Source organism: Procambarus clarkii, chromosome 79, assembly GCF_040958095.1.
Source record: "Procambarus clarkii isolate CNS0578487 chromosome 79, FALCON_Pclarkii_2.0, whole genome shotgun sequence".
NCBI classification, from domain to species: domain Eukaryota; kingdom Metazoa; phylum Arthropoda; class Malacostraca; order Decapoda; family Cambaridae; genus Procambarus; species Procambarus clarkii.
In genome coordinates, this window is record NC_091228.1 from 14,080,899 (window position 1) to 14,090,405 (window position 9,507).

Consider the following 9,507-nt stretch of genomic DNA (forward strand, 5'->3'; position numbering starts at 1 on the left):
AACGTAAACCTGGCTCCTCTCCTTCTTCCTCTCCAGCAGGTAAAAAGGTTTCGCTTTCTTCCTCACCCCCTCCCTCTGACTCTGTTACTACATCCCCTCCCATTTCAGTGGTCGAACTCCCTGTCCCAGATATGGAGGTTTCTTTGGCCCCCGATTCCCTCTTGGTTGCTGCCCTTGCTGAGGTGCACTCCCTGACTTCTGCCCCCCCCCCTCCTCCAGCTGTCCTTTTCTGCCCCTCTCAGTTATCTCCTCCTCCTCCGGACCCTGTCAGTCCGCCTCTGGTCTGTCCTCTTGCTCCCTTCCCTCTATCCTTACATGCCCCCTAACCCTGATTTTTCCAACCCTGCTCCTGATCCTGAGATTCTTTAATAAACTGTGTTCTTCTGTACCTTTATTTCTTTCTTGTTCTCTGTTACTGTCCTTTATCTTTGGTAATGTCTACTCTTCAGTGGAATATTCGTGGATTTTATGCCAACTTCCATGAACTCCAACTTCTAATTACACAGTTTTCACCGGATTGTGTTTGTCTCCTGGAACCAACGCTTGGTGCTCGTCCTGGTCACTTTCGTGGTTATTCCTTTCTTTCTAACTTAACTGCTCTCTTAATTCGATCTGATATTCCCTTCGTCCCCCTATTTCTTCCGTCACCTATCCATTGTTGTGCTGCCCGTGTTTTTGTGGGTATATGATATAAAGTCTGTTCCATTTATCTTCCCCCAAATGTCCCGCTTTCCCTTCCTGATCTTAAGCACCTCCTGGACTCCTTGCCAGAGCCGGTGCTCCTTTTGGGTGATTCCAACTGTCGACATTCCCTCTGGGGCGATGCAGCTGACAAACACCCGAGGCCGTCTTCTCGAACCGTTCGTCCACGTTTCTTCTCTATCTCTTCTGAATTCTGATGAGCCCACTCATGTGGACTCTCGAACTCGCAACCTTTCCTGTCTTGATCTTTCTCTCTGCTCGCCGTCCCTTTACTTAGATTTCACGTGGCAGGTTCTTGATGACCTCCATAACAGTGATCATTTCCCCATCCTCGTTTTTTTTTCTCTTTCCACCCTCCCCTCTCCTTCTTTTTTACCCTCCGTCCTACTCTCCCTGACCACTCCTCTCTGCCTCTTCCTCGAGCCCTCCTTCTTTTTTATGACACTGTCTTCAACGCTGCCCTCTGCTCTATTCCTCGCTCTTCTTCCCGGGGCACACTGAAGTGCGTTCCCTGGTGGAATGCCGACTGTGCTTGGGCTGTCCACTGTAAGCGCGCAGCCTGGAAGAAACACCGTCGCCAGCAGACGGCTGATTCTTTTATTTTGTTTCGGAAAGCAAGTGCGGTGGCCCGTAGAACCATCCATACAGCTTAACGTGAAAGTTGGAAATCTTATGTTTCTACCATTACATATGATACTCCTCTGCCACAGATCTGGAAGAAGAACCACAAGATTGCGGGTAAGTTCGTTCCAGATGTCTCGCCGGTTCTCCACCTCTGTGGTACTCTTGTGGCGGATCAAGTGAAGGTCGCGACCGAACTGGGTTCCCACTTTTCTTCTGTTAGCTCTGGTTCTCATCTTCCTCAATCCTTCCTTCTTCATAAGCCTGGTCTTGAATCTTATCCTTTAGATTTCTGCACTCATCTCCGCCTTCCCTATAACGATCCTTTCTCTCATTCTGAACTTCAGTCTGCCCTGGACCTCTGCGGATCTACGGCGGCGGGCTCGGATGACGTTCATTATGAGATGCTTCGCCATCTCCCTCCGTGTACGTCTCAGTATTTACTGAGTCTGTATAACCAGGTCTGGGAGTCGTCGTCCGTCCCTGAGGACTAGCTCGATGCCGTTGTACTCCCTATTCGGAAACCAGAGTCTCTCGGTATGTCCCCTAAGGACCTCCACCCTATTGCTCTCACGAGTTGTGCTTGCAAGCTGTTTGAGCTTATGGTAAATGTCCATCTGATGTGGTTCTTGGAACACAATCACAACCTTTTTCCTTCTCAATTTAGTTTTCGCAAGTGCCGCAGCCGACTGATGTCCAGGTGAACTTGGAGATCTATATTCGTACTGCTTTTGTTGCGAAGACCTCCGTTGTTGCTGTCCTTTTTGACCTGGAAAAGGCTTATGACACGACTTGGAGATACTATATTCTGTCCCAACTTCGTTCTTTTGGCCTTCGTGGTAATCTCCCTCTCTTCCTTCAAAGCTTTCTCTCTCGTCATACCTATCGAGTCAGGCTTGGTACCACTCTTTCTTCCTCTTTTCGGCAGTATGAAGGTGTGCCCCAAGGTAGTGTTCTTAGTACTACTCTTTTTCTGGTTGCCCTCAATGGTCTTTTTTCCTCCCTTCCTTCTGGCATCTTCTCCGCTCTTTATGTGTACGATCTTACTCTTTGCTGTCAGGGTGATGATTCGCCTCTCCTTCAACGGCGGCTTCAACTTGCGATTAATGACGTGTCATCTTAGGCTACCAATCATGGCTTCAAGTTCTCTACTACTAAGACTTGTGCCATGACTTTTACTCAGAAGCGGGTCGTTGTTCGTCCCTCTTTGTCACTTTATCACTTTATGGTCATCCCCTTGAGTACAAAGATTCCACAAAGCATTTGGGGTTATTCTTTGACACTAGTTTGTCTTGGTCGCCCCATGTCTCTTACCTCCGTGTTGAATGCTCTTAGGCTCTTAACCTACTTAAGGTTTTGTCCCATACTTCTTGTGGAGCGGATAGACGCACGCTCTTGAATTTGCATTCCTCTCTTGTCCTGTCTATATTCGATTATGGTTGCCCTGCATACTCTTCTGCTTCTCCTTCTACTCTTCGCCGTCGTGATCCTTTGCACCATAGTGTGTTGCGCCTCAGCTCTGGTGCTTTTCGTTCAATTCCTACCCTCAGCTTGTACGCTGACACTGGCTTTCTGTCTCTTCAGGACTGCCGTGATCGCTACAGTCTTTGCTATCTGGCGCGATCCTTACAGCATCCTCACTCCCGCCTCTATCGTTCTTTGACCAACTTATATATATATATATATATATATATATATATATATATATATATATATATATATATATATATATATGTCGTACCTAATAGCCAGAACGCACTTCTCAGCCTACTATTCAAGGCCCGATTTGCCTAATAAGCCAAGTTTTCATGAATTAATGTTTTTTCGTCTACCTAACCTACCTAACCTAACCTAACCTAGCTTTTTTTGGCTACCTAACCTAACCTTACCTATAAATATAGGTTAGGTTAGGTTAGGTAGGGTTGGTTAGGTTCGGTCATATATCTACGTTAATTTTAACTCCAATAAAAAAAAATTGACCTCATACATAGAGAAAAGGGTTGCTTTATCATTTCATAAGAAAAAAATTATAGTAAATATATTATTTCATGAAAACTTGGCTTATTAGGCAAATCGGGCCTTGAATTGTAGGCTGAGAAGTGAGCTCTGGCTATTAGGTACGACATATATATATATATATATATATATATATATATATATATATATATACATATACATATATATATATATGTCGTACCTAGTAGCCAGAACTCACTTCTCAGCCTACTATGCAAGGCCCGATTTGCCTAATAAGCCAAGTTTTCCTGAATTAATAGATTTTCTCTAATTTTTTTCTTATGAAATGATAAAGCTACCCATTTCATTATGTATGAGGTCATTTTTTTTTATTTGAGTTAAAATTAACGTAGATATATGACCGAACCTAACCAACCCTACCTAACCTAACCTAACCTATCTTTATAGGTTAGGTTAGGTTAGGTAGCCGAAAAAGTTAGGTTAGGTTAGGTTAGGTAGGTTAGGTAGTCAAAAACAATTAATTCATGAAAACTAGGCTTATTAGGCAAATCGGGCCTTGCATAGTAGGCTGAAAAGTGAGTTCTGGCTACTAGGTACGACATATATATATATATATATATATATATATATATATATATATATATATATATATATATATATATATATATATATATATATATTAGTATATTTTGGTAGCAGTCTTTCCTGTAGACATATATTATTAAATATGACCGAAAAAGTAAGATTAATAATTCTAACACGAATTTTCTCAATCTTTCGTACATTTCTTTTCACTGTTGGAGGTAAATCAAAAATCAATTCTCCAAAATTCATTTTTATTTCTAGTCTGACACGACACGAGCGCGTTTCGTAAAACTTATTACATTTTCAAAGACTTTAGTTTACAAATACACATTTTATATCTACATTTTAGTGAGGTGGATGGGGTGAGGTGGCATTAATAGGGTATTAATTTCATCAACACAAGACAGAACAAGAGGTGGCATTAATAGGGTATTAATTTCATCAACACAAGACAGAACACGAAACAATGGGTATTGAATAGAAGTGTTTGTAGAAAGCCTATTGGCCCATATTTCTTGATGCTTCTATATTGGAGCGGAGTCTTGAGGTGGGTAGAATGGGTATTCTACCCACCTCAAGACTCCGCTCCAATATAGAAGCATCAAGAAATATGGACCAATATGCTTTCTACAAACACTTCTATTCAATACCCATCGTTTCGTGTTCTGTCTTGTGTTGATGAAATTAATACCCTATTAATGCCACCTCTTGTTCTGTCTTGTGTTGATGAAATTAATACCCTATTAATGCCAACTCACCCCATCCACCTCACTAAAATGTAGATATAAAATCGGAGATGCGTAAGTTCTATTCAGTTGTGTATTTGTAAACTAAAGTCTTTGAAAATGTAATAAGTTTTACGAAACGCGCTCGTGTCGCGTCAGACTAGAAATAAAAATGAATTTTGGAGAATTGATTTTTGATTTACCTCCAACAGTGAAAAGAAATGTACGAAACATTGAGAAAATTCGTGTTAGAATTATTAATCTTACTTTTTCGGTCATATTTAATAATATATGTCTACAGGAAAGACTGCTACCAAAATATACTATTATGCAATTGACGATCACAAAACACTATTATATATATATATATAATACTACTATTATATATACTATTATATATATATATATATATATATATATATATATATATATATATATATATATATATATATATATATATATTAAATATGACCGAAAAAGTAAGATTAATAATTCTAACACGAATTTTCTCAATCTTTCGTACATTTCGTTTCACTGTTGGAGGTAAATCAAAAATCAATTCTCCAAAATTCATTTTTATTTCTAGTCTGACGCGACACGAGCGCGTTTCGTAAAACTTATTACATTTTCAAAGACTTTAGTTCACAAATACACAACTGAATAGAACTTACGCATCTCCGATTTTATATCTACATTTGAGTGAGGTGGAAGGGGTGATGTGGCATTAACACAAGACAGAACAAGATGTGGTATTAATAGGGTATTAATTTCATCAACACAAGACAGAACAAGAGTATTAATAGGGTATTAATTTCATCAACACAAGACAGAACACGAAACAATGGATATTGAATAGAAGTGTTTGTAGAAAGCCTATTGGTCCATATTTCTTGATGCTTCTATATTGGAGCGGAGTCTTGAGGTGGGTAGAATATAGTTGTGCAATAATTGGCTGTTGATTGCTGGTGTTGACTTCTTGATGTGTAGTGCCTCGCAAACGTCAAGCCGCCTGCTATCGCTGTATCTATCGATGATTTCTGTGTTGTTTACTAGGATTTCTCTGGCGATGGTTTGGTTGTGGGAAGAGATTATATGTTCCTTAATGGAGCCCTGTTGCTTATGCATCGTTAAACGCCTAGAAAGAGATGTTTTTGTCTTGCCTATATACTGGGTTTTTTGGAGCTTACAGTCCCCAAGAGGGCATTTGAAGGCATAGACGACGTTAGTCTCTTTTAAAGCGTTCTGTTGTGTGTCTGGAGAGTTTCTCATGAGTAGGCTGGCCGTTTTTCTGGTTTTATAGTAAATCGTCAGTTGTATCCTCTGATTTTTGTCTGTAGGGATAACGTTTCTATTAACAATATCTTTCAGGACCCTTTCCTCCGTTTTATGAGCTGTGGAAAAGAAGTTCCTGTAAAATAGTCTAATAGGGGGTATAGGTGTTGTGTTAGTTGTCTCTTCAGAGGTTGCATAGCTTTTCACTTTCCTTCTTATGATGTCTTCGACGAAACCATTGGAGAAGCCGTTTCACTTACGAGATGGAAAAGGATGGGAAGCTGCCCTTTCTAGATGTAACAGTCATGGAAAAGGGCGGAGGTTTCCACACTGCAGTCTACACTAAGGAAACAAACATAGGAATGTGCCTAAATGCCAACAGCGACTGCCCAGACAGGTACAAGAGGAGTGTTGTTAACACATATGTCGACCGTGCTCTCAGCCACAGCTCAGAATGGAAGCAAGTCGACGAAGAACTCTGTAGGGTAAGGCAGGTCCTAGTCAATAACGGCTTCTCCAATGGTTTCGTCGAAGACATCATAAGAAGTTCTTTTCAGTTGTGTATTTGTGAACTAAAGTCTTTGAAAATGTAATAAGTTTTACGAAACGCGCTCGTGTCACGTCAGACTAGAAATAAAAATGAATTTTGGAGAATTGATTTTTGATTTACCTCCAACAGTGAAACGAAATGTACGAAAGATTGAGAAAATTCGTGTTAGAATTATTAGTCTTACTTTTTCGGTCATATTTAATAATATATGTCTACAGGAAAGACTGCTACCAAAATATACTAATATATATATATATATATATATATATATATATATATATATATATATATATATATGTATATGTATATATATGTATATATATATATATATATATATATATATATATATATATATATATATATATATGTCGTACCTAGTAGCCAGAACGGACTTCTCAGCCTACTATGCAAGGCCCGATTTGCCTAGTAAGCCAAGTTTTCATGAATTAATTGTTTTTCGACTACCTAACCTACCTAACCTAACCTAACCTAACTTTTTCGGCTACCTAACCTAACCTAACCTATAAAGATAGGTTAGGTTAGGTTAGGTAGGGTTGGTTAGGTTCGGTCATATATCTACGTTAATTTTAACTCCAATAAAAAAAAATTGACCTCATACATATTGAAATGGGTAGATTTATCATTTCATAAGAAAAAAATTAGAGAAAATATAATAATTTCGGAAAACTTGGGTTATTAGGCAAATCGGGCCTTGCATAGTAGGCCCAGAAGTGCGTTCTGGCTACTAGGTACGACATATATATATATATATATATGTATGTATATATATATATATATATATATATATGTATGTATATATATATATATATATATATATATATATATATATATATGTATGTATATATATATATATATATATATATATATATATATATATATATATATATATACATATATATATATATGTATTTATATATATATATATGTCGTACCTAATAGCCAGAACGCACTTCTCAGCCTACTATTCAAGGCCCGATTTGCCTAATAAGCCAAGTTTTCATGAATTAATGTTTTTTCGTCTACCTAACCTACCTAACCTAACCTAACCTAGCTTTTTTTGGCTACCTAACCTAACCTTACCTATAAATATAGGTTAGGTTAGGTTAGGTAGGGTTGGTTAGGTTCGGTCATATATCTACGTTAATTTTAACTCCAATAAAAAAAAATTGACCTCATACATAGAGAAAAGGGTTGCTTTATCATTTCATAAGAAAAAAATTATAGTAAATATATTAATTCAGGAAAACTTGGCTTATTAGGCAAATCGGGCCTTGAATAGTAGGCTGAGAAGTGAGTTCTGGCTACTAGGTACGACATATATATATATATATATATATATATATATATATATATATATATATATATATATATATATATATATATATATATATATATATATATTGTGACGGTAAAGTGTTGGAGTGTTGATGTTTGGCAGTCCTCCAATGGCAGGGGCAATGCCTTGTCACACTTACAAAAAAAAGAGACTGCTTGCCTGTTTGTCTGTGGTAAGGTAATGGGAAGACACACAAAACACAAAATATAAACAATGAAATTTTAATTACTTTAGAAAACAAGATATGAACAAAGACAATCCCTTGGCTTACGTAAAATTCAAAACAAGTCAACAAACAAAACAACATGAATAATTAATGAATGTAAAATTTACTCTAAAACAAAATGAAGTGCAAGTCAATAATGATAATAATCAGGTGATGAGAATACTGGCTTAAGCTACCACTTCCCTTAGTACACGACAGCCAGAGCTTAGTCTACCAGAGAGAGATGTCAACTCCTAAGAGCACAGAGATATTCTGACCAGTACGGCGTGTGCTTGCCCAGACGTCGACTCAGGTGGGGGGCGTGAGTGCAGGTGCGGTCGGCGACACACCAGCCAATCAGGAGCAGGCAGGCGGAGAATGGGTAGTTTGCTCTTTGACGGCGGGTGGTGGAGCCGGCGTGTCGGGTGGTGCAAGGTACGCTTTGCTTCCTGGGCAAAACGTTTGGCGATACTGGTGGACGTATCTTCAATATAGTATTTTGTACTTGTAACATGACGTGAATGATATAGGGAAGAGCAGACTCAATCTCTCTTCAAAGAGATTATCGTCACAACTCTCCCCCCGAAGCCTGCGGTTCCGGAAGAAGTTACGTCTTCATGTGGTAGAGTGATAGGTGGAGTTGCCTCTACTTCATAGACTCTGGAGAGGGCGTCGGCTATGATGTTGTCAGAACCTTTGTTGTAGAGATCTCCAGGTTGAATTTCTGCAGTTATCAAGCCCATCGTAGAAGACGTTGAGTGAGGAATTGGGCTTGCTGCAGGAAGTGTAGGGTGTTGTGGTCCGTGTTGATGGTGGTAGACCGAGCACTTTTCACGTATTGTTTGAAGTGCTGCAAGTTCAGGACGAAGAGTAGCTCACTGTCGATTGTGCTGTAGTTCCCTGTAGCTGTGGTCGTTAACAGGTATATTCTCCTCGCCTCGTTGTTGCATTAGGTCACCCCCGATGCCGGTACCACTGGCGTCGACATGGAGGACGAAAGGCTTGGTGATATCTGACGAGGTGAGAATAGGATTAGAATATGGCAACGGAGCACTATTATGGTCCTGAAAATGGTTATGAAGATCAGTTAGGATTTCCGAATTGAAAAGCGCTGACTCAGTGTCAGGGCTTTCGGGAGGAGAAGCAGGGAAGGTCTCATTGTGGATGTATGGACTTTTAAAGGAAGAATATGTTATCAATACAGTAGGAGGAGTACCGTTATATAGCTTCAGGAGGTTGACGTGGCACAACTGGGTCTTCCGCCGCTTATCTGGAGTCTCTAGAACGTAGTTGTGGTTGTTTCTGCGCTCCTTGATGTGGTAGGGTCCTGAAAACCTGTTTTGCAAGGGAGAACCTGGGATAGGGAAATAGGCAAGCACGAAGTCTCCCGGTTAAAATTTCCTTACTTTGCTGTTATGGTCGTAATGAGTCTTCATCCTCTCCTGTGCTTTCAATAGATTATCCTTAGCAAAGTTATGCACCCTCTCTAGAATGTGTTGTAGGTTTTGAAGAA